Source organism: Euphorbia lathyris, chromosome 3 (assembly GCF_963576675.1).
Source record: "Euphorbia lathyris chromosome 3, ddEupLath1.1, whole genome shotgun sequence".
Taxonomy (NCBI): domain Eukaryota; kingdom Viridiplantae; phylum Streptophyta; class Magnoliopsida; order Malpighiales; family Euphorbiaceae; genus Euphorbia; species Euphorbia lathyris.
In genome coordinates this window covers 6,723,619-6,751,154 of record NC_088912.1, presented here as the reverse complement: position 1 = coordinate 6,751,154, position 27,536 = coordinate 6,723,619, and positions in this window count along the sequence as shown.

The following is a 27,536-nucleotide window of genomic DNA, read 5'->3' as shown; positions in this document are numbered from 1 at the left end:
GACCAACGGTTCCTGGAGCTAGCCACCTCCCTATAAAACTTCAAACTGGAGGTTCTGGCTCTAATCCGACCCACCGCGGGAGGGTCAACCTAGAGAAAGGAAGGAGTCCCTGAACAACAGCTTCCACAAATGGGTCATAGGGATCCTGAGGTAAGAATACCCAACTATGTCCTTGTGCATAATGCTGATAGTGATAGTGATGACTTTGAGGCATTGGGGATGATGATACCGTTAGAACTACGAGGGATGTTGGGCCTGTTGACAACCGACGTGTGGATGTTGCTAGAGTATACCCAGGTCTAAGAAACTTTGATAGAGATGATGCCTTTAAGCTAAAAATAGACTTACCATCTTTTGGAGGCGAACTGGATATAGAGGGATTCTTAGACTGGTTATCGGAAGTCGAACGTTTCTTTGAGTATGCTGGGATTCCTGATGAGAGGAAAGTGAGGCTGGTGGCGTATCGCTTGAAGGGTGGCACATCTGTTTGGTGGGATCAGATGAGGGAAGAAAGAAGAAGAGGGGGCAGAGATCTGATTAGATCTTGGCTACGGATGAAGGCGATGTTGAGGGAGCGGTTCTTACCGCCGGATTATGAGCAGTATATTTACAGCTCCTACAGGGGATGCTCTCAAGGGGCCCGAAGTGTCCATGAATATACCTCAGAGTTCTTGCGGCTTTCGGCAAGGGCCAACTTGTCAGAAACTGAAAGCCAAAAGACCTCTAGGTATCTAGAAGGGTTGAGATACAACATCCAGGATCGTATTGGCACACATATGGTGGTTCAGGTACAAGATGCCAGGAATTTAGCCCTCAAGGCTGAATCCTAACTAACCGGGAGATCCAGGAGATCCGCCACTGCTGAGTGTACGCCTGGAGGAGGAGGCAATATGAAGTCCTATGATAAAGGAAAACAGGTGGCGAATGCCAGCGGGGCCAAGTTTAGCAACGCTGGAAGAGGATCTGGAGGAGATACTAGGCCTTACAAGGAGGTACCCATACCACCTAAGAACAACAACCCATACGCCAAGCCAACCCCTTTTAAGTGTTTCAGGTGCAATGAGCCAGGCCATAGGTCCAACGAGTGTCCTAGGCGGAAGAGCGCCAACATGGTGGAAAGATACGAACATGATTATGAAGAGGGGGATGAAGTGTTTTGTGAACCCTTAAGGGAATACGATGACGAGGCGGATGAGGAAAGACACGCCATTCATGTGATACGGCGATTATTAGTCTCCAGCCAGGTAGAGGGCGATCAGAGGCACCAACTATTCCGGACTCGCTGTCTTGTGAACAGTGGGTGATGCAATGTAATAATTGATAGTGGTAGCTAGGAGAACATTGTGAGCAGCAGCGCCGTTCGGAAATTCGGGTTGTTGGCGGAGGCGCATCCTGACCCCTACAGAGTTGGATGGATCAAGGATGTGGGTGAACTCAGAGTGACCCAGAAGTGTCAGGTCCCTATTGAGATCGGTGAGTATAGGGATAAAGTCTGTTGTGACGTGGTCGATATGGATGCCTGCCACCTATTATTGGGCAGACCATGGCAATTTGATAACCATGCCATCCATGCCGGAAGAAGGAACACTTACAGATTTATGAAGGATGGGGTGAAGTTCGTACTTACGCCAATGATGAGAGAACCAAAGGCCGATGAGAAGTCTACCTTGGTGGTCTGCCCCACACATAAATCATTCGTTAGCGAATGTGAGGAGAGCCAGATGGTGTATGTTGTAATGGTGAGAGCGAATCACGAATCATCCCAAAGGGGCAAAAGGGATATGCCGAATGAAGTGAGCGGCCTACTTGGCGAATATCAAGATCTGTTCCCTGAAGGGCTGCCAAGTGGGTTACCACCTTTGAGGGACATCCAACATCATGTCGATCTTGTGCCTGGGGCTAGTTTACCAAGCCTCCCACATTATCGAATGAGCCCAAAGGAGAATGATATCATTAGACAGAAAGTGCAGGAACTCATCGAGATGGGATACGTTAGGGAGAGCATGAGTCCTTGCGCCGTTCCAGCTTTACTTACACCCAAGAAGGATGGGTCTTAGCGGATGTGTGTTGACAGCAGAGCCATTAACAAGATCACCATTAAGTACAAGTTCCCAATCCCAAGATTGGATGATATGCTGGATCAGCTTGGCGGATCCAAAGTCTTCTCCAAGATTGACCTCAGGAGTGGCTATCATCAAATACGGGTTCGGGCTGGGGATGAGTGGAAGACTGCTTTCAAGACTAGAGATGGATTGTATGAGTGGTTAGTAATGCCATTCGGGATGACTAACGCCCCCAGTACATTTATGAGGCTGATGAATCAGGTGCTCCGCCCGGTAATTGGCAAATTTGTAGTTGTGTATTTTGATGATATTCTGATTCATAGCCAGACCTTGGCGGAACATGTGGAGAACTTGCGGACAGTATTTGACCTGTTAAGAAAACACCAGCTATACGCCAACACTAAGAAGTGTGATTTTGTCATGGAGAGCCTGGTTTTCCTTGGGTTCGTGGTCAGTGGCGAGGTAGTCCAAGTTGATGGGGAGAAGGTAAGAGCTATCTGAGAATGGCCTACTCAGAGGAACGTGGGGGACATCAGGAGTTTTCATGGGCTAGCGACCTTTTATCAGCGATTCATTAAAAACTTCAGTTCCATAGTCGCCCCGTTGATGGAATGTTTGAAGAAGGGAAAGGGGTTCGAGTGGGCGGATGCCCAAGAGGAGAGCTTCGCCCTGATCAAGGAAAAGTTGAGTACAGCGCCCGTACTGGCGTATCCCAATTTTGATAAACTGTTCGAAGTTGAGTGTGATGCCAGTGGAGTTGGGATTGGTGGTGTCTTGATGCAAGAAAAGAGGCCCATCGCGTATTTCAGTGAAAAGCTCTGTGAGGCAAGGCAAAAGTGGGCCACGTATGATCAGGAATTTTATGCTGTAGTTAGGGCGTTAAAGGTATGGGAGCATTACTTGGTGGGGAAGGAATTCATCCTCTACACTGACCACCAAGCCCTCAAGTATCTAGGGAATCAGAAGCAACTTCGAAGCTCCATGCATGCCCGATGGTCCGCCTTCACAGATAAGTTCCCCTATAAACTTGTCCATAAGGCTAGAAAACAGAACAAGGTGGCGGATGCCCTGAGCCGAAGGGTGTCACTACTAAAGACAGTAAACCTGGAGGTCGAGTGTTTTGAACACATCCGGGGAGAATACAGGGCGGATCCAGATTTTGGCGGTATTTGGGAAAAGTGCCAGCACCAGCATAGAGATGGGGCGTATCACTTGATGGACGAGTATCTTATGAGGGGAAACCAAATTTGCTTACCATGAACTTCCATCCGTGAGAAGGTGGTGCGGGATCTCCATGGCGGATGTCTGGGAGGACATTTTGGGCGGGACAAAACGTATGAAGCAGTGAGTTCCCGTTATTTTTGGCCTAAGATGAGAAGAGACGTAGCCTACTTAGTGGAACGATGCTACATCTGCCAGACCGCCAAGGGACACCCGACAAACGTCGGATTGCATCTACCTCTGCCCGTGCCGGAAACTATATGGGAGGATCTATCCATGGATTTTATCCTAGGACTACCCAAAACTCAAAGAGGCGTGGATTCCATCATTCTCGTGGTTGACAGGTTTTCAAAAATGGCACATTTCATACCATGCCGGAAGACCAACGATGCCTCCACGATTGCCAAGCTATTCTTCAAAGAAATAGTCAGGTTACATGGCGTACCGAAGAGTATTGTATCAGATCGAGATACGAAGTTCCTAAGTCACTTTTGGCGGACGTTGTGGACTCTTTTTGATACGTCTCTGAAGTTTAGTACCACCGCCCACCCTCAGATAGATGGGCAGACAGAGGTGGTCAATCGAACATTGGGAAACTTACTACGCAGCAAATGTAAGGACAAGCCCAGGATGTGGGACGTGGTTTTAGCCCAGGCTGAGTTCGCCTACAACGGATCGGTACATTCGGTCACTCGGGAAATCCCCATTTGAGGTGATATATACGAAGATTCCAAACCATACTCTTGATGTAGCACACCTTCCTAAAGGAAATGCGACCGCTACCCAGTTGGCCAAAGACTATGTACAGATGCACCAAGAGGTGAAAGACACTCTAGAGGAGAGAAACCAGAAGTTAAAGGCTAAGGCGGATGAGCAACGCGAGGACTTACAGTTTGAAGTTGGGGATAAGGTTATGGTCTACTTGGGCAAAGAAAGACTAGCCAACGCCCCAAGAAGTAAGCTTCGACCCAGGAAATACGGGCCTTACAAAGTCACTAAGAAGGTCAATGTCAATGCTTATCATATCGCGCTGCCAAATTGGAATAGTAAAATGTCACCAGCTTTCAACGTCCGTGACCTTAGCCCGTGGAAGCCAGATGGCCCTTTGGAGCTTGACAAGAACACGCCAGCGTCTAGCTCTTTCAAAGAAGGAGAGAATGATGCGGACATCTTCGCTAGAACCGGTGGATCCTAGGCGCATCGGATCCGAGACGCATCCTGGCGGATCCTAGGGGGGCACTAGAGTTGGCGGATCACTGGGGCGTACGAGAGGAGGATCCTCAAGCTATTCCTGGGCGGATCGTCAGGTTTACTTCCTCCCGAAGGAATTCACCAACAACCCTGACACTCTGTACCTGTACCTTCGTACTGATTGTCGGGGCGTATTACCATTTTACCCTTTTATTGATAACCTTATTGTAACCCTAGTAGGGGTAGTGCTTGTCCTTTTGTTATCTTTAAGGGGATGTATTTAAACCCCCATTTTGTAAGGATGAGGCAACTTTTATCAATCAAAATCATTCTCTTTGAGAACCTAAGTTTTATACCTTGTTATATTGGGATTCACTCCTTCTAGTTTAGCTAGAGAAGAACCTCTTTGTTGGTTTATGATTAAAACCTTCATTTATCGCTTTCAATCTATATCAGTATTGGAATGATATTTACTAATTTGGTCCGAGCATCTGCTTCACGTAATAAGCAAGTGCCAATGGGTAATTTAATTACCGGCATTGTTTTGGGTGCTCGGGGTGAATTAGCGGATTATCAAAATTTGCCTCATCACGGCACTTCAAAGAGCCCATTTGTTGAAAACATTGGGACCACCCGCATTTATATCATACGAGGATCGTACAAGATGTATTTTTGCTACTTTGGGTGGTGAAGCTTCAAGTTCTCAAGGATTAGGTGCCCAAAAAGATGATGAAGAACATGATGAGGAATTTTATGAAGAAGAGGAGGAGGAGAATGTTGATGCAAATGCCCAAGAGCAAGCAAATGAGGAACCCAATATTGAAGAACAGGTTGGATGGCAACGTGTTTTGACACAAATGAACGAGAATAACCGTCAAATGCATTTGCGGTTAGATGAAGTCGTTGCCAATAATACCAAAATGAGTTCGAGGATAAACATGGTGGATGCCAATATCACTACTTTGAGACGTGAGCACAAATCTACTCGTCGCCGGTTGCTATCTTTCTTCCGACGCCAAGGATTTGAGACTACGCCTTCACCACCGAGTTCACCTTGATATGTTTTATCCTTTCCATCTTTAACTCATTTTCGTTATTTTTATTATCTTGTGTTTAGTTTGGTACAATATTTCTAATTATGTTTGGTACACTTATATTTATTATTATGTTTGAATGTTCTCGTACCATATTTTTAATTCACATTCGTATGATTTAATTTCGTACTATTTTTCGTGTTTTATCAAATTTTTGCACCTATGAGGACATGGTCCAAATTAAGTGTGGGAGGCGATCTTTCATATTCGTTTTAATTTTAAGTACGAATGAATGCAACGAATGAGAATGAATGCTACTTATTTAAGTATAAATGCATGTTGTTATTAATGTTTAAAGTAATGTATATAATGCAACAATTTTATAAACAGAAATGCAACGTTTTTATATAAAGTGCGACGTTTTTCAAAAACAATGACATTTGTTTTCATAAACATAAATTTTAGACTATATTTCATATGTTTCAACAATTCAATTAAGAAAATAATGTTAAACATATTTTAAGGTTATCATTATCGTTAGAAATAATATTTCTATACGGGCAATATCTTTTTGAAATATTTTTTACAAATCTCTGAAACGATAAAACGTCTCGAGTAGATATATATATAAGTAAAATTTCTTTAGTTTCAAATCTCTATTTTATATCATGAGTACATGATAGATATAAATCTTATGTTCAATTTTCAATTTTCAATTAGCTTTATAGACATAAATCGAACTAACAACTTTAGCTTTTTAGCTCGGTATGATTTTCGTCTTACATTAAAAACAAATTGAAGTTTTTAAGGAAACTTTAGCCATAATACATGTTGAATTTCAAGTCAATATAGAATGTGCTATTTTTCTTTCCCAATTTTATTTACATGTTAATTAAATCAAGTAGTCGTATTCTTAACTTTTGGCCACGATTGAGACCAACCTTATCACAATCGAGGTATGAAAGGAATGAAAAAGTAAACAAACAGTACTTTTGGCCACGATTGCGACCACCCTTATCACGGTCGAGGTATGAAAGGAACGTTAGAAATTAAAGCAAAATTAAACGTGTTTAAAGTTTTAAGTAACGATTGCGTCCACCCATGGCATGGTCGGTACCTCTTAAACGAACACAAAAGCAAATTAATTCATATAAAGTCACGGATGAGACCACCCTTATCACGGGCGTGACTAAGCAAATATATTAAACCTAAGTCCTTAATAAATCTATATTTGTAATAGTTTAGGTTTGGGAAAGGAAATTTTGTGCTTTGAAATGCCTTGAGACGAAAGATTCAAAAACATGCGTGCTTACACCGTCCCGAATACTTCAATATAAAAATTGAGATACAAAACGAATGATATATCTCTTTTACACTAGCTAGTTTGATACTTTGCGTATAAATTTACCATGAAAAGTTTTTCTTTCGATTTAACTAATTTAAATAGGAATATATATGGATATATGTTCTATTTATAAAGAGATTGATTAAATAATAAATTCAGCGAAATTTTGGTCAGGACTAGCAAAAGCTTAAGTGTGAGAGTTTGTTAAGCCCAAAATATACCTAAAATATCACATATATATACATTAAATTTACATTGAAATCGTGGTAATTATAGTCATTTAGAGTACTTTTACGTCTTTATATATTTCTTTGATGCAAGGTACTTGATTATTTGGTTAAATCCAAATAGGAGCTAAAACGGAGCAAAAACGAGGGAAAAACCTAAGTTACGTGCCAAAAATATGTGTTAATTAGAAGACCGATTCAAGGAGATGAGAAGCAGCCGAGAGATGGGGGAAAACATCCCTGTCGCGACTGAGATTCTCAAAATCTCAATCGCGACACGCTAATCTCAGTCACCGAAATTCGACTTTTGTCAACCTTCTTCCATGCCCTGTGTCGCGATTGAGATTCTCAAAATCTCAGTTGAGACAGCGAAGAATTCTGCACAGCTTTCACATGTTAAAAATCCAAAAAACGCGTCTGTTCGTTTGGATAAAAGCAACCCTTCACCAGCGGACACGACCATTCAAACACAACCATTCACCAATTATAAATAAGTGATTCATTTCAAAATTCAAAGGGTGTTTTTGTTATGGAAAGAGAGTAGATATTATGTTGAAGAAACTCTGACTCAGAAAAGAGTCATATTAGTTTTCAATTCTGTAAAAGCAAACTTGTTGTACACAAGTTGTTCTTAGATTAGTTATAAACACAGTAGTGATTAGTTTAGTTTTAAAGATTGTTCAAAGACAAGTTCTCATTCTGGTAGTGGACCTAGCGGTCTCTATTCCGAAGATTCAGTGAGAAGAACTAACGGCTGAAGCGCAAAAGGGTCTGACAAACCTACGAAGTTTGAGGGAAAGATTGACAACCCGGATCTCAAAGTTTTCGTCAAAATGCTATTCATGTGTCTTCCTCTCTGTTAACTTGTGAAGATTCACAATTCATTAATAATACATTTATCTTATTCAATATATTCTTCATGTTGTTATTTTGATGTTATTCTGACAAAATGATTTTCAAAGTAATAAACTGGTGTTTTCATTAAAACGTTTTACACAATTATATTTACAAGGAAACTTTGTTGAACACTTGAAAGAATTAGTTTTTATGGATGATATGATCGTTAGCATGGCTTATCGGATATAAAATACCAATTTGATTATGGTAGAAATCTGCTCCGATCCAGAGAGATTTCTACGGTTCAAAGCCATTTAATTGCATAAATTCGTGAATTACTATATGCTCATAATCTTACCAAAGTTATAGTTGCTTTCTTTGCTTAATGCGAATAAGTTTTATACACTTTTTATTCTAAACACGAAAGTTTTTGTCTTGTAATCAAATCTCAAGATAGAATTGTTCTCTAAAGTTCAACATATAATTCTCATCTAATCCTAACCAATACAAACTAATACAATTAATTAAACGATTTTCTTAAGTTAAACCTAAAGTCAAGAATAAAACTGAATTAAAATAAGTTTTAGTTAAAAAGCGTTCCCTGTGGGTTCGATATCTTTTATTACTACAAGAGTATACCGTGCACTTGCGGAAATCGCTCAAAACAACCTCTTCGGGTCCGTCGTTTTCATTGTGAACATGAAGATTTCCCAAATCAGCCGTTAAATGGTGAGTTGCTCCTGAATCTAACAACCAATCAGTTGAAGTCGTTTGAGATGTTGTAGCCACATTGGATGATGGTTTAAAGGATCCACGGGTGCTTCGACTAAATTTTGGTGAGGGACACTGCCTAGAAATGTGTCCAGTGCCTCTACAGTTGTGACATATCAAAGTTGTGACATCAAGAGGAGCCGAGGTACTATTTGTGTGTTTATTTTCCTGATAGTTATGGTGAGAGCCACGACTGGAATGGTTTTGGTTATATGACCCACGACCAGCAGAATAGGCACCTCGACTCTAGCCTCATCCCCGATTGGAGTTTCGGGCAGCAACGTAGTTAACAGATGGAGAGAAGTTGGGAGATAGGGTATCCCGATTCAATTGGCGTTCCTCACTATGAAGAAGCCCTATCAAGTCATCATATGTTACTGGCTTAAGCCGAGCCTCTAAGGCACGAATGAAGGGTCTGTAGACGGTGCCCAGACCATCCAAAATAGATTAAACTAGGTCATTTTCAGTGATGGGATGTTGGAGAGCAGTGAGTTCATCACTAATCGATTTGGCCCTTTGTAAATACACAGAGATAGTATCATTCTCCCTGCTGAGATTATGAAGAAAGTGTTTCAAGTCACGAACCAGTGACCGAGAAGCAGTCGAATAAGCCTTTGATAACTTATTCCATGCAGCGGATGCTGTTTCAGCCCCAACAATTTGCGAAATCACACTTGAAGTTAAAGAGGAAATAATTAAACTCAGCACCTGCTGATCTTTTTGTTCCCAGGGTTTGTATGCCGGTTATCAGCTCCGGTAGGCAGCTTCTTAGGGGGCGATTCAATGGTTGAATCAATATGATCAGCCAATCCTTGTCCCTTGAGGAGAGGCAGCAATTGCGTTTTCCAGAGAAGATAATTGGTAGCAGTTAATTTGTGAGAGATTTGAGTGGAGATGGTGGAGAGAGGGAGAGAATGAGTGGCTGATGCAGTTGAGTTTTCACTAGCAGAGTTGGTTCCATTTTGAGACATGGTATTTCTGGAAAAACTTGTCGACTGACTGAGAAGAGAGAGTCTAAATTTTTGAAGAGAGAGAATCAATCAGAAAGATTAATCCACGTTAATCTCTGATACCATGAAAACTGAGACTCTTAATTGAGTTTGTATTGATTGTAATCAGCTTTAAATAAGTTGTACAAGATATAGAGGTTACAACAACTATTTGTAATTCAAATTACAGATGACTAAATCAAAGCTTATCTTAACTAAATGAGTAATTACAATATTAACCTTATCAGATTACATATTCGCAACTTGATTAGTCGGAATGAAGCGGATCTCGTGGTCAAGTCATGGACGGGCTGAAATCTTCTATCAGTGAATTGAAGAAGAAGACACGATTTTCCAACTCTAGTGCTACCGATGATGATGTACTTAAAGAGATAGGGGTAAGACATATCTTAACCAAGGGTAACCAATACATAGTCAGATGAGAAAAAAAAGAATACTTGCCGAAATAGCAGAAAAGAAAAAAAAGAGAACCCATTGAAAAGGTAGAGTGGAAAAAGAAAAGGTTAGAAACTCTAGAAATAAATAAATTTTGCAAGGGAAAGAAAGTACACAACTAAGAGATGAGAGACTGGCGGCAGTAATGAATGTGAAGAGGAGGGTGAGAAGCAATAAGTTTGATTACAATCTCCCTAAACAATGAAGATGAGAATTTAAGAGGGAGAAATAGAAAAACATAATTCGAATTAAAAGTAAGGAATTGGGTCTGGTGACAAACAAAGTGACTGAACACGGAAAAGAGGAAGCAGAAGAGTGAAAGAGAGAAAAAAAGAAGTGAAAGAGAGAGGGAAAATAAAAAGGGAAAATTACAAAACTGGGTCAAATGGGAGGCCCATTTATATATTTAACCCATTTACTAATCCTACTGCATATCTAGACTGATTTTGTGTGACTTTCCCATAATACCGTCAATATTTACGCGCCGCTCGCCATATCCCATCTGACTTCGCATATTCGACCATATACGAAGCCTACGAAGCTAATGTTTGGATTTACTTAATGAATTTAGTTCGCATATGCGAAGCCTGCGAAGCTGAAGTTTGTTTTGCTTGATGAATTTAGTTCGCATATGCGAATGCTGGATATGACTTGAAGCTAATTCGCGAAGTGGTATATAACAAAAAATGGCAAACAACAACGGATTCTAACATTAAAATCACAACATTATCAAAATTTACAACAAGATTGCCACAATGAACTCTACTAACGAATCATTTCAAAGTGAACCTAACTAATCAGGTACCAATCTTGAAACAGATGAGTAACCTTGGTGGGCACCATGAGACACATCCATCCCAAAAGGTCTGGACTTCCAGACCTTTTGGGATGGACGTCTCCCACGGTGCACACCAAGATTACTCATCCGATTCAAGATGGGTATCGGATTAAGTTAGGCCCAATTTGAAGATTGGCACCATGGGATGGACGTATCCCATGGTGCACCCCAAGATTGACAAAACCTCTCCTAACCAACCACTTTAGGAGTGAATGTGTCAGTCTTGGGGAAGTTCATCCCTATACATGAAGGAAAATCATCTTCCCTGCAGCCCAGTACGCCCCCTTCCAGAAAGGGATATTACGTATTCAACAATCTACAGAAAAAATTAATCGTGTTAGGTAGGGAAAAATACGACTTTAGCTTCGTCAAATGAAGATTAGCGAAGCATGCGAATGTAAATGTGCAGGGTTTTACTTCGCATATCGTTGCTTTCGCGAAGTCTGCGAGGTCAGAAACGTGACTATCTACGTCGCATATCGATGCTTTCGCGAAGTCTGCGAGGTTTGAAACGTGAGGATCTATTCGCAGACTTCGCGAACTAATCGATTCGCGAGGTAGATCCATACGTTTCAGACGCTTTCTCTTCGCATATCTTCGCGAAATGAACGATTAACGAAGTAGATCGTCACTTTCCAGGCTCGTTCTCTTTGCAAAGCTTAGCGAAACCATCGATTGCGAAGTGAATTCATGAAAAAAACGCAGAAAAAAACAGATACTTACATTTTTGGCCCCTTTCACCCCCAAAAGTGACAATAACAATATGTTAACATGGGAAGAACGAAGGAAATAACGTAGAAAAACCATTTCTTTGATGGTAACAAGAAGAAATAAACCAAGCAACGAATAGGAAGATGAAAAACCATGGCTTCGTTTTCTAGGGTTGGGAAGTTGCAGAATCAAGAGATGAAGAGAGGAAAAAGAGAAATTCATTGTGATTTTGACTAAATGGTGCAGATTTCGTGCAATTTAAAGGAAGAAAAGAAGATCAAAAGTCTTGAAATCATTAATGCAGGAACAACTTTTTGCATAACCAAGGAGATAGGGGGAGCGGCGATTCGCGAGTGGTGGAAGCGGGAAGGTTAGGGGTATTATGGGAAAGTCACACAAAATCAGTCTAGATATGTAGTAGGATTAGTAAATGGGCTAAATATGTAAATGGACCTCCCATTTGACCCAGTTTTGTAATTTTTCCAAATAAAAATTGAATAAATATGAATGATTTATGCGTAGGAGAAGAGATGAGCATGAGAAAATAATAAAATTGAAAAAGAAAGGAATGTTGTAGGCGTAGGAAAGGAGAAGAGCAGCAAAAGAAAGGAATTGAAAGATTTCAGGCGTAGGAAAAGAAAATAGGATTACAAGAGGAGTTTTGTTGTAAACAAAGTCCTAACTCACCACAAAAGATACCTCAAAGGGGGTGAGGATTGCCTCACATATATAAAAAGCCATATAGCTTCCTCATTTAGCAATGTGGGACGTTTAACACGGCCCCTCACGCTCAATTCATTTGGTGCGTGACGCTAATATCAGCGGGAGTCCCAACATTGAACCATGACTCTGATACCATGTTGAATATACGATAAAGATATAATATAAAGACACAATGTTTAATGAATTTCCCTCGATCACGGTTGATCATAGACCCTTATATTGTATATATAGTAGATTATATGAGTTAGAGTTTAACTAGGATTGTCAATACAACAACAACAACAAAGCCTTAGTCCCGAAATGATTCGGGATCGGCTAACATGAACCATCATATAAAACCGTGAAATCAAGTCGTGTCAGCGATACAAATTCGCACCCTCCACTCCGTCCTATCCACTACCATATTTTCCTCAATTCCCAGTAAACTCATATCACTCTCGATCACCCTTCTCCAAGTTTGCTTAGGTCTTCCCCTACCCCTCACCACTACATCCCTTTGCCACTCTTTGGTTCTCCTAACCGGCGCATCAAGCGCTCTATGTCTCATATGGCCAAACCACCTTAGTCGGTTTAAATAAATATAAACACTAGTTATTAGATAACTCTAAACAAGCCTAATAGTTATCCATTAGTATCTGATGATAGCTGCCTAATAGTTATCCGTTAGTATCTGATGATAACTAAAGAGATAATTAAAATTATCTCTAACAATCCTAATATGGTCATGGAAGAATCTCTCATTCTCTTGTATTAAATAATAAACCAAAAATGAAAATAATTCAAATTGGTTCGATAATTCCTTGACTGTTCATATGCCAAAATAAAAAAATACAAATTTCCAAAGAATGAAATGAATCTCTTATTTCTCTTCCAACTCTAATTGCTTTCTTAACATTTATAAGTACCTCAATCGTATGGTAATCCATATCTACAAATAACGAATTGAACCTCTTGCTTCTCTTTCAACTCTAAATGTTCTCGTCTTTTTTTATCTAAAACTAAATAAACCTATTGGTGATCTTGATTGGAATCATCTCAAAATGTCTGGTCTGATAGAAGAAGACAGTCACGTGCAAAAACTAATGACGGTGACAACATCCAAATCTATTTCACTTTGTTAAACTAGTAACAACCAACTTCTTCCATTCTATACAGGTTGATAGTCTCGACCTGATTACTGATACTTCACAAGTGGTATGATGCCAAAAAGGTTGCTCTCGAACTTCATAATGTTCAAGCCTTCAATGCTAGTGGGCGCCTAGCCATTGGGGCCACCGATACAAAAAAGAAAAACTTGCATATCTCATCGTTGAAAGATTACAAACAGTCACAATGGGAGCACTCACCTGTTGTTTATCCTTTCCAAATACTTAGCTTATAAAGATGTTAAGAAAGTCTCAGAAAACCATTTCTACCAAAGCTGCTTCTTCTAATGCCATCTGATAGCCGCTCAATTTGCATTTGTATAATTGAGTCTGCCTCTCAAATGCTCAATGATTCTCCGTAGCGGGATACTGTCAACAACGATATTTCAAAAAGTTGTGAGAACCAAAATAATTGACACAACCAACATCAAATGATTAAAAGAATTGAAATTACTTCCAGCAATTCAGATACATCTACCCTTACCACATGCATCTAATGGTAAAGGAGGGTGCGTCAATCAAACTTTTACATTTACTTTTAGGATTCATCAACAAAAAAAAAAATCATCTAAACAATATAAGAATCACTCCAATAATTCTCTTTTAATTAGAGTTGCAAACTGATCAGAAAACAAATGTCATTTAACAGAGACATTTGATCATACAACTTAACAACACTATGAACCAAACATTAAAATCAATTGTTCAACTTCATCATTTTCCCATTGAATAACCGCAAATTTAACAAGTAGAAGGGACAGGTTAACATAAACAAGAAATTGGTAATTATAAATCTCTAACTTACTTGCAGCCTCCTATCATTCTCCTCTTCGTCGAGTGAAAGTTTTCGCCGGCAACATTCTGCAATCAATGATAGAATATCCTGTTATTTTACTTCTGATTTAGTACGAGTGCCTAGAAGATCTGATGAAGCCCTCACATCTTGACATGGATTTTGTTCCCGTTTCTTCAACATCATTTTTCCTGCCAAAATTAACTAAGTTAAAATCATTATTATTTCTATCAAAATCATTGTTTTTACTATTAAAATCATATGATGTCTATCTATTCATATTTTTCCATATCATTATGGATTTATTGAGATTTCTTTTGATTTATTATACACTTTAAGGTAGATTGATTCAAATTTCTAAATCCTTTGTGATTTAAAAAACCACGACAAAGTTTATCTGATAGCTTTCTTTCTCGATCCAGCAGTCAGATATTCAAACTTGAGAAGGCAAAGAACAAAGACCAGAACAAAAAACAATTGGATTGAGCATTATATATATAAACATAGGCGCATTAAAATTACTTAGACTAGAAAAACAAACTAAACGTCTCAGCAAGGAATCTGTATCTATATCGCATCAAATAAACATATATACAAGTTATGAAAGAGATTATATATACATTTCCTCAAAAAGCAACGGCTCTTCTGCAGGTGAACGCTACAACAGCCACACCTGACGCAAAGGATGAGGGTCTTGTTCCTCCTCTTACCAAAACTTCCAGCCCCCTAACCAGAGACTAAGTGAGACTTTCTTAATAGAGAAGTTCTAATTCCGACGACAATCCACGGACTTGACGGCGATAAAAGAAGAGAATAGGTCTTTGGTGGAGAGCTAGGGTTTCTTTACAGAAATAATTTTGTTTATATATGAAATTTGGGAGGGCATTTTTGTCCAATAAAGTTTATCTGTTAGGTTTAGACATGGTCTAGGTTAAAATTGTAATTAAATTTTATATCCTGGTGATAAGGTGCAAATATATATATATATATATATATATATATATATATACCAAATGTTTATAACTACGAATAATTTTACTTCTAACATTTAAAATGGTGTAATTTTACCTTTAACGTGGGCAACCAATAGCAATTTTACTCATAATATGGACAAGTTTGGTCAATTTGAGAAACAATTTATCAAAATTAGGGATACAAGTGGGGCGGGGATTCCCCATTCCCGTCGGTGACTTGCCCCAATGGGGACGGGGAATCACCGATAAGAATCTCATGGGACGGGGATGGGGATAATTTTATCCCTTGTGACGGGAATGGGGCGGGGATGAGGAATGGTATCCCCATCCCGTGGGGATTCTGACCCCGCTCTGTCAATCCCTGATGGGAAATCTCCGATGGATCCCAAATTATTCTCCATTATAATTAAAATTATACTTTAAGGAAGTGTTTGGTTCATAAAAAATGTACATTGGAATGGGAATGAAACAATTGATTCCCTTTGATAATATTTGATTCACTAATATTAATATTAATATTAATATAGGAATGAGCATAAGGGATTAATGATTCCTCGCTCTCCCCCATTAATCAAATCTGATTCATTTTCTTTATTAAATTTAACAAAAAAAAATATTATTCCACGATGTACAATTGATGTACTGCTCCACAATGTACAATTGTGCAATTTGAATAGCTTAAACTGCTTCTATAATATACAGAATTGAGCAATGATATAATATATAATAATGTCATGTATTATTGTTTATATATATTGCTTTAGTAAAATTATGTTTATTAAAATTATTATTGATCTAATTAATCTAAAAAATAGGTAAATAAAAAATATATAATTTCTTAAACCACATAATTATTAAATGATTAAATTTTCTTTTATAAATTTTAATATTTTTCATAATATAAATGATTTAAAATATATTGTTATGATTATTAAAATTTTGATTTTATCTCATTTCGATTTCAATTCCAAAATTTGAATCTAATACTTTCTAAAATTAATTAGATTCTGATTTCGGATTAAACCAAACAAAGAAATAAATAAAGTGACATTCTGATTCCAGATTAAACCAAACATAATAAATAAATAAATAGTCATTCTGATTCTGATTCCGCCATATTCCGATTCCGATTCCGCCATATTCCGATTCTGATTCCGTTTCCGATTCCGAAGTTTAAACCAAACGCCCCCTAAATATTATAATTTATAACATTTAGCTTAAATTAAACAAGGCTTACATTTGCCCCCCCCCCCCCCCCCCCCCACCGAACTTGTCCAAAATGGTTGATTGGCCCCTGAACTTTCAAAGTGTCTCGACAGCTCCCTGAACTTGCATAAAATGTTCAGTTCGCCCCCTGAACTTGCGTAAAATGTAATCAATTAATCATTCGGTTGTAAAAAAGTAAGTCAAATGCGGAAGATATGTTACACGTGCCTTAGAATGTTATTACATACTTCACAAAATAGATTAAAACATGTTGAAAAAGAATTTCTTACTTATTCAACTATAAAACATTTTCTTCTCTAATATTATAATCGCATACCTCGAATTTGGTCGTTTTGCTTTTTTAAGATGTGTGAACATATCTTTCGCATTTAACTTACTTTTTTATAACCGAGTGATTAGTTGATTACATTTTATGCAAGTTCAGGGGGCTAACTGAATATTTTATGCAAGTTTAGGGAGCTATCAAGACACTTTGAAAGTTCATGGGGTCAATCAACCATTTTGGACAAGTTCAGGAGGCAAATGATGTATTAAGCCATTAAACAAACTTATTTTCAAATAAAAAATTAAACAGAATAAATAAAATATTATCCAATGACTAAATGAATATTTTTCCTAACCTAAACTAAACTAAAGACATAGTATCTCTGTCATTCTTTCGTCCAACCTGGAATTAGAAAGGAGACGAGAAAGTAAATATATACTTATTTTTTTAATATAAATTGGGATGTGGAATAGGAAAAAAAAAGTGTTTTTAAATGGGAATGAGGATCCCCGTGGGGAAGGAAATGAGGGCAAATATGTCCCCGTCTAACTCGCTGAGATAGGGACGTGGAATCCCCAACTAGTCGGGGATGGGAATGAAAAATGTTTGAGTTTTTTTTTTGAATGGTTAAATGTTTGAGTTATTGAGTATTAGGTTCTCATTATTTTGGTTTGGTTCAGTTTTCAAACCAAACCGACCGTTAAACACCTCTAGATTCGACTAAAGCTCAAACAGGATCGAAAGAAGAAAGATAGGAATTTAAAAAAGCTCCTTATTTACCCACATAAAGTAAATTACACCCAAACGGAGTAGGTCTTTCGCTCTCACCCCCCATTCTCGAGTAAAAAAAATTCAGTTCTTTTTTTCATTTCTTGGTGGACAAGCATACGCATGCTTTATTCGTTTACCCACGGGCCGCTGAAGTCCAGGCAAAGGGAAAGCTGACTTAGCGGAAATTTGAGACCGGCTTGTATTTAGAGAGTGGAGGATAAAAGCTAGCACCGGGGGTCGTTACCCACTTAGTGATAGGTAGAGAGAGGCTAATTCGCAAGAGAGCGTCGAAGCTAATAAACTGCTTTGCCAGGCCGGGGAGTATGGGATTCCCGGCCTCAGTTGTGCTAGTCTGGTTAAACCAATCCGTGGGGGTCTGTTATGGTAAAGATTATTGAAATAGAGGGGCCTCAATCTGGTATACTAAGAGGCTTCGGGGGTGAGCCCTATGACTAAAGATAGACGAGCTCCTCTACACCCATTTCTTCGGAAAGCCCTTTTACCAAGAAAACAAGAACAGAGCATTCGCGTCCCATTTTCCAAAAAAACAGATATTTTCTCTTTTTGCGCAAAATAGGACGAGAATAGATCTCACCCCACATCTAGAGGAAAGGGCTACAGACCCAGGACATCGTTCTTATTTATAGTAGCAGGACATCTGATTCAACAACCGAATTCTATTACCAATTTCTTTGTACTGAAACGTGATCCCAGTTGCCTACAACCTCGGGGTTGGTTCTAAGAGTCAAGTTTGTGTAAGTACACCCATACGGGTATCTCCTTAATTGATGGATTAGCTTATTGAGGCTTTACAAGTTGAAAGGTTGTAGGACTCTTTACCGTGTATCCCCTCATTACTGGAGTGAAATTTGAACCTAACACTTGGGGGAAAGTACAGATTTTAACATAAAAAATTTAACTTTAGTAGTGTTAACATACTAATCTAAAAATGACATAAAGTATTTAAAAATAGTATCATATCTTACAAACACGAGAAATAAATAACAAACTATCTACTCCGCTATCTCAATACACATTTACTAAGTTGAAGAATAAACAGTAAACAAAAACCAGCTCCTAAACGCAAAATTGGGGCTAGCATTATATTAAAAGATCTGTAATTGTAAGCCTATAAATATCACATATATTACAGACACGCAGAAAAATGGGCTAATTTAGCATGTATTTAATTAAATTCGTGCTAGAAATCACATACACCCTTGATTTGAGAAAATAATGGTGCAATTTGGTACATGCAAAATAAAGTGCGAGACACATTTTTCAATGGAGCTGTAACTTGTCTCTATGGGTAGTAATGTTCTGACTCAAGTAATAAATCGCCTTCTCACACGATATGTTACGGTTCTCACACGCCGTGTGAGCTTTATTTCAAAGGTTCCTCTACTTCCTTCATATTGATACTCTCATCATATTTAATTTGTGGTTCGAGGACTATAATGTAACTCATCATATAAATTTTTGAAAATGGATAAAAAAAAATAGGAATAAAGAAAGACCAAGAAAAAACATAAAATAGTGAAAAATGAAAGAAAACAAGATAAAAATTGAAAAAAAAATAAAATAACAAAATTTAAATTACAAACAATAGACCAAAAAAATAGAAAAAAAATTAAAAGGAGAATATCTTAAATAAAATATTTTTCCAGCCTAAACCTAATAGAATGTAAACACATGTCAATCAAGAACTAAACATAATTCTTCAAAAAAATAAATAAATAAATAAACATAATTATATAGTTTATTAAATTAAAAAGACTTTTTTATTGACCCGAAAATGATGGTAAACTAATTATTTTCCATGAAGCTTTTCTTTTTTTTGAGGAAATTTTCCATGAAGCTACACAGAAATATAATGATGCATCATCTCAAGTGTGATAAAGAAATGGCTGTTGGATTTACATCATTGTTCATGCAAATTAAATTATAATACCATAAACAAAATAATTATATCATAATATTTCCATCAGTTTTTTCTAATTCTAAAGTTAAATTTGTTTGGGCGAGAATAGTATTAAAATGAGTGATTTTGAGCGTAACACTTGGGGAAAAGTTCAGATTTTCACATAACAAATTAGGTTTAAGATAATTGATTTTATTCGTATCTAATGAAAAAAAATTAAAAAAATTAGTTTGATAGTCACATTAGACCTTCCAAATAAATTTATCGATAAATTTAAATTGTTTAGTTTATGTTAGTTATTTGTAACTATATTAGTAATATACAGTACAAGAAAATACTGCGACCGATTATAGTGACCGGATCAAAATCAGTCGCTAAATTTGTCGACTGATGCGGTCGCTGAACTAATTTTCGGTTGCAAAATTGGGCTAGATATTTGACGCTGCATTCATAAAACTCAAAGGGTATACCTGTCTTTCTCTATCTGTGGGGACTTTCCTCAAACGACGTTATTTTGAGGGTTACAGATGAAATATACCCATCACTATGTGTGGAATAATGGGTCCTGCTTCACTTATCTCTTATTCAACTCCTCATGTCCCCCAAATTTTTTGTAGTTACAGTAAACCCTAAACCAACCACCATTGCTCCACTCTTCTCACTTTTTTATTTTCTCGCAATTTATCTTATCTCGGATTTTTAATTTCTTAATATTCTTTGATTTGTGTCTCTCAAGAATGGATGAGGATTTTAACCGAACTTTGAGCAACTTTTACGCATCGTCAACTCTTTCTCCTTCTGGAAATTATTCTAGCAGTGAGTTTTGTAGCCTCTTTGTACAAGCGGCAACCTGGAGAACTGTGAATGATGGAAATTACTGAATGGCTGCAGACCTGACTTAAACCAATTTATGTGTCAACCTAGCCCATTAGCGACAACTTTTAATTGCAAAATATGGTCGTAAATATTACGACTACTCAACGACTAAAGAAAACAGTTGGTACAGTCTGCGACCATCATCAGAAACAGTCGGTGTTTGTTCAGCGGCTAGGAAGTTACCGATTGAATGCATCTGGTCTGTAAATCACTAAATTCAGTCAGTAAACCGCTTTAGCTACCGCTTCAGCTACCAAAATTGCGGTAGCTAACTAGTTGTTTTCTGGTGGTGACATTAAACTTTTTAGACACGTTGAAAAAAAAATTGTAATTAACTTATATTTAGCAGACTTAGTTATTACCATTTTATAAGATTTTTTTTTCTAAATGTGTTAGTAACAGAATAAATATTTTATAATATATTTGATATTTCGAAAGTCTGATAAGAAAGTTAAATAACAGTAAAACCATATTTTTCAAATTTTCGGCAACATATAGGTAAAACTGACATTTTTTGAAAATGTTATGAGTAATTTTGTATTATTTCATACATTAGGACAAATGTGCAGTATTCTAAGAACGTTTGTATCAAAACTGATGTAACCTCATGTAACCTGACACGTTAGGAGTAAATTTATATTATTTCATATATTTAAACCATAATAAATGATTTCAGATGCGTTGCAACAAATTAATACGAGAAACTCGAATAAAGATCAGAAGAAATAAAACAATAGTTTTAAAATTATACCTAAACATAATTTTTTTAAATTAATTTTTATTTGGAATACCAAAGAGGTAATGTTTTGGCATATATGTAACAACCAAATAAAAGGGGCCATGTTTTTCCTTATTTGATGATGAAAGGTGACAAGATTTAAAAAAAAAAAATCACCAATATACATTTATTTATTTATTGAAATTGTAGTGGAATTGACAACAAAGAAGAAGACGAAGGCAGCCGTAGAAATAAAGTTAAAAAACTAATAACTATTGAGGTATTTAAATAATAAAGACTTCAAATAAAATTAGGTCTTTTAATAATAGTATAATTCTCGTTATAAAAAGAACTCTATACAATCTTATCTAAGATTCTATTATTATTTTATTAATTAGGAAAAGCATCGTGTTTTTGTTTTGAGAAAATTATAAAATTTAGTCAAATGAGAGACTCATTTACATATTTAACCCATTTACTCAACCTATTATATATCTAGACTGATTTTTTTGTGACTTTCCCAAAATACCTTTAACCTTTCATTTTCTTCCTTGCCTTTCATCTTCCTATTGCTAGAAAATTAAGCTATGGTTCTTCATCTTTCTGCTCGTCTCTTAGTTTCTTTCTTCTTGTGCGGATCGAAGAAATCGTTATTCTATGTTATTTTCATCGTTTTTGTGAGTTTATCATATGGTTATTGACGATTTTAATGGTGAAAGGAGGAAAAAATGTAAGTATCTACTGTTTTCTCTTTGTTTTTTTTCCAGAAAATCACTTCGTGTAATCTGGTCTCGCGAAGGTCTGCGAGGAGAAAGAGCCTCAAATGTGACGATTTTACTTCGCGAAAACAGTTTACGTGAAGTCTGCGAAGAGAAAAGTTCATGATTTTTCCCTTCGCAGACTTCGCATAATCCGTTTTCGCTAAGTAAAATCGTCACATGTCTCCTCACAGACTTCGCGAAATCCTTTTTCGTGAAGCCAAAACGTCATTTTTCTTTCTAACACGATTAAATTTTTCTGAAGGTGGTTGAATACATAACAACCCTTTCAGGAAGGCCGTGTGCTGGGTGCAGAGGAGACGACCTTCTGATATATGGAGAAATTCCCATCAAGATTTGTCACATTTACTTTGAAATGATTTGTATGGATTTTATTGTGGCAATCTTGTAAATTTTGATAATGTTATGATTTTAATACTGTTATTGTGACAATCTTGTTGTATATTTGGTATTGTTATGATTTTAATGTTAGAATCCCTTGTTGTTATGCCTTTTTTGTTATATACCATTTCGTAGATTTCGTGATATGTGAAGTGTGCGAAGATAAAAATGCTTAAAAACACATCTTTTATCTTCACAGACTTCGCATATTGCGAAATCTCTGAATTAAAATCAGTTACTGAACCAAACATTATCTTCGCAGATTTCGCATATTGCGAAATCTGCGAATTCAGACGGGAGGGAAAAAGACGAAAGGCTAAATGTTATATATATTAAGGGTTCGGGAAAGTCACACAAAATCAGTCTAAATATACCGTAGGTTGAGTAAATGAGTTAAATATATAAATGGGTCTCACATTTGATCCAAATTTGTAATTTTCTCTTTTATTTTTATAAGAAAATGGACTCCTCAATTTTTTACTATTTTTATGACTTTCATCCAACCCTTTTTTTGTTTTATATATATATATATAATATAAAAAGTGCATTTCTTTTAAAGGTTTTATGAATATTAATTTTTTACTCATATGTATACAAAACTCCGAAAAAGAATACAATAAAGGAAACTGATATTAAATTATATTTAGAGATATAAACATATGATAAGTCATTGATAAAACATAATTATATAAGACTATGATAAGAGACGAAATTAATTATTTTCCATAAAGCTACTCGGAAAATAATAATTCTATCATTTCAAGTGTGACCAGGAAAATTAGCAATTGGATTCCCATTGCTGTCCAGACTAATGAAAATCTGATACACAAATTAATTGGTTCATAATATTTATTTTGACGAATATTCTTATATCTTATAAGATTGGAAGCCAGGATTTTCCTCTATAAAAGGAGAAGATGTTGCAATGCTAAATATAATCTCTTCTTCTGTTTGCTCATTCAAAGTTCATCTCTAAGCCATGTCATTTATTACTTAATTTCAGTATTAATCAGTTCAGTTCAATAATCAGTTTAGTTCACTAATTTATCATTACTTATTATAATTATAATTATATTTTTCATTATTATTATCACTATTATTAGAACCATTACTAATTTTATCAAATTTTTATTTTAATTATTGCTATTTTTAAACGATTATATTATTATTTCAGTTTCAGTAGAATTCAGTTCAGTTCAGTTTTTTTCAGTCATAATTTTTCTCAAAGTATTCTTTCTCTATATATATATATATCTATACAGTTTATGCAAAAAAAAATATATATTTTATAGCAATGGCAGTTTCAATTTGACAGCTTTGAAATTTGATCAGGTGGAAATCAAAGAAGTTAAAGATGAATTACGAGATGGCCATCGAATTTAGCGACAAAACTAGCGACGGAAACTACCCAAAAATCAAATTCAGTACCGACGAAATGAGCGTCGAATTTACACAAGTTTCCTTAGAACCTTGCGAAACTATTTAAAAAGTGGAGAGAAAATCTACCATATCGAATTACTGCGAAAAAAATCCGAAATTACAAAAAAGAACATGTTTATTTTGGTTGAGCTTTTTTATAATGATGAAGAACACAAGAAGAGGATCTCAATCACAATAGCATTATATGTTCTTAATGCATATGTGATTGGCTATAAATCTGAAAAAAATTCCTTCTTCTTTAGCGAAGCCCCTTCGGGTGATACAGATTAAAAGCGATAAACGAAGGTTTTAATCGTAAACCAATAAAGAGGTTCTTCTCTAACTAAACTAGAATGAGTAAATTCCAATAACAAGGTATAAACCTTAGGTTCTCAAAGAGAATGATTTTTGATTGATAACAAAATTTAGTTTTTTTCATAACAATATCAGACACCTGACTGTCATGTTTCATTTCGATTAGGGATTAAGTTGTCTCATATCGACGTGTCAGCCATGTCATTATTTCGATGTTTTTTAACCATTAATATTGGCGGAGTGACCTAATTGGGACAAAACTCAATATTTAGTGATTTTATTGAGACAAATTGAAGTTGAGTGACCATTATGAGACAATCCTGTAAGTTCAATAACCAATATGGTGCATTTAACTCATAAAAAAATTATACATAATTAATTATATAGTTTATTAAGTTAAAAAGATTTTATCAGAGTAACTCAAACAAAACAACAAGAAATAAAGCCGAAACATTTGTGAGGAAGAAGAAGCATCGTAGCAAGAAGAGTAAGAAGAGAGGTTTCACTCGATATGAAATGTCTTTGGAAGAAACAAGAAGCTTTAATGATCACAAGTATAGGTCCCAAGCATATATTATGCCAGACAAAACGTTTCAATAATCCAAGGGCTTTTTAGTCCTTTTTATCTCATATTACATTCTAGAAACAATCCACTGCATCTCAATGCACTCCACCTTATCCTATCATTCGCTAAAAGCATCACCACCATCCATCACACAAGGCCATGATCAATGGGTGTGATGTCACCACATGTGCTTGTCCTTGATTCCTTAGCCTAGTTTTTTTCTTAATTAGCACTCCTAGCATTCAATATAAAAAATATAATAGTTAGTATAATTTTAATTAATGAGAAATACAAGAATTTTGTTTTCTTAACTCATTCATTTTAATAGATTGTTTTGTTGAATAAAGACAGAAGGTTGTAAAGAAAATAATGATAAATAATAATTATTGTCTAAATATTATTATTAATTGATATGATATTATTTGAATGGACCTTAAGTGAATGAGTTGTACATGGGCTTTGGCCGTATTCCGAAACTAACATTTGGGGACCAGACTCAATAAGGCCCATGAGCATACTTCTCTTCGGCTAAACTTGCATTCATCCACTAAGTATCAAGAGAAGTCTCTTCGGAAGCTACCTGGACACGTGGACCAATGATCACCGTGGATTCTAAAGGCACACTTTCCAAGTTCATATTTACCACGAAATGGAAATGTAGGATCCGAAGACCAATTAAACATTTCCATGTGTCCAGGTACACACTATTTTTCGTATTATGCTCTAGACTACATTCATCAAATTCTTCCAAAAGCTGAAGTGCGAATGCAAAATATGACATTAATGATAAGCTTGAAGATTTGTATTCTCCCATTAGTTGTCGAATAACAAGTTGCGGATCACCAAAATTTTTTATTTCTTTTGGTCCAAAATCAATTATAATTTTAAGCCCAATGATTATAGCTTCATATTCTGCTTGATTGTTGGTGCACTCAAAATGAAAATTTACAGATAAGATTGTTTTAGCTTTGGATGGAGAAGTGATCACCACGTTTGCTCTGTTGGAATTGTCGCTGCCGGAACCGTTGAAGCTTAAAGTCCAAGACTCTCTTTGCGCAATTTAAATTAGAAGTTCCATTTCTTTAGGATATTGGAAATTGGTAGGGTGTTAGCCACAAAATCTGCAATGGCCCTTCTTTTAACTGATATTTACGGTAGATAAATCAACGTAAATTTTGTCAATTCTAATGGCCATTTCCCAATCCTTCCGGAAAGATGGGCTAATTTAGCATGTATTCAATTAAATTCGTGCTAAAAATCACATATACCCTTGATTTGAGAAAATAATGGTGCAATTTGGTTCATGCAAAATAAAGTGCGAGACACATTTTTCAATGGAGCTGTAACGTGTCTCTATGGGTAGTAATGTTCGACTCAAATAATAAATCGCCTTCTCACACGATTTGTTACGGTTTTCACACGCCGTGTGAGCTTTATTTCAGAGGTTCTTCTATTTCCTTCATATTGATACTCTCATCATATTAAATTTGTGGTTTGAGGACTATAATGTAACTCATCATATAAATTTTTGAAAATGGATAAAGAAAAATAGGAATAAAGAAAGAACAAAGAAAAAACATAATAGTGAAAAATGAAAGAAAACAAGATAAAATTTGAAAAAATAAAATAACAAAATTTAAATTACAAACAATAGACAAAAAAAAATAGAAAAAAAAATAAAAGGAGAATATCTTAAATAAAATATTTTTCCAGCCTAAACCTAGTAGAATGTAAACACATGTCAATCAAGAACTAAACATAATTCTTCAGAAAAAAAAAATAAACATAACTATATAGTTTATTAAATTAAAAAGACTTTTTTATTGACCCGAAAATGATGGTAAACTAATTATTTTCCATGAAGCTTTTCTTTTTTTGATGAAATTTTCCATGAAGCTACACAGAAATATAATGATGCATCATTTCAAGTGTGATAAAGAAAATTGGCTGTTGGATTTATATCATTGTTCATGCAAATTAAATTATAATAACATAAACAAAATAATTATATCATAATATTTCCATCAGTTTTTTCTAACTCTAAAATTAAATTTGTTTGGGCGAGAATAGTATTAAAATGAGTGATCTTTTTGTGAAGTCCCATGTATTGCCCAAAAAAAATTCGCTTTAAAACAAAAAAAAAAAACAAAATTATATATATATATATATATATATATATAATTAAGAATAAGAGTGAAATTTGAGTCTAACACTTGGGGGAAAGTTCAGATTTTAACATAACAAATTAGGTTTAAGATAATTGATTTTATTCGTATCTAATAAAAAAAATTAAACAAATTAGTTTGATAATTATTTAACAGTCACATTAGACCTTCCAAATAAATTTGTCGATAAATTTAAGTTGTTTAGTTTATGTTAGTTATTTGTAACTATATTAGTAATATACACTACAAGAAAATAGTGAGTTGCGACCTATTATAGTGACCGGATAAAAATCGTCGCTAAATGTGTCGACTGATGAGGTCGCTAAACTAATTTCCGGTAGCAAAATTGGGCAAGAGATTTGACGCTGCATTCATAAAACTTAAAGGGTATAACTGTCTTTCTCTATATATGGAGACCTTCCTCAAACGACGTTATTTTGAGGGTTAGAGATGAAATATACCCATCACTATGTGTGGAATAACGGTCCTGCTTCACTTATCTCTTATTCATCTCCTCATGTCCCCCAAATTTTTTGTAGTTACAGTAAACCCTAAACCAACCACCCTAGCTCCACTCTTCTCACTTCTTTTTATTTTCTCGCAATTTATCTTATCTCGGTTTTCAAATTTCTTAATATTCTCTGATTTGTGTCTCTCAAGAATGGATGAGGATTTTAACGGAACTTTGAGCAACTTTTATGCATCGTCAACTCTTTCTCCTTCTGGAGATTATTCTAGCAGTGAGTTTTGACGCAGACATTAATAAAGATAGAGAATTGTGAATGATGGAAATTACTGAATGGCGGCAGATCTGAC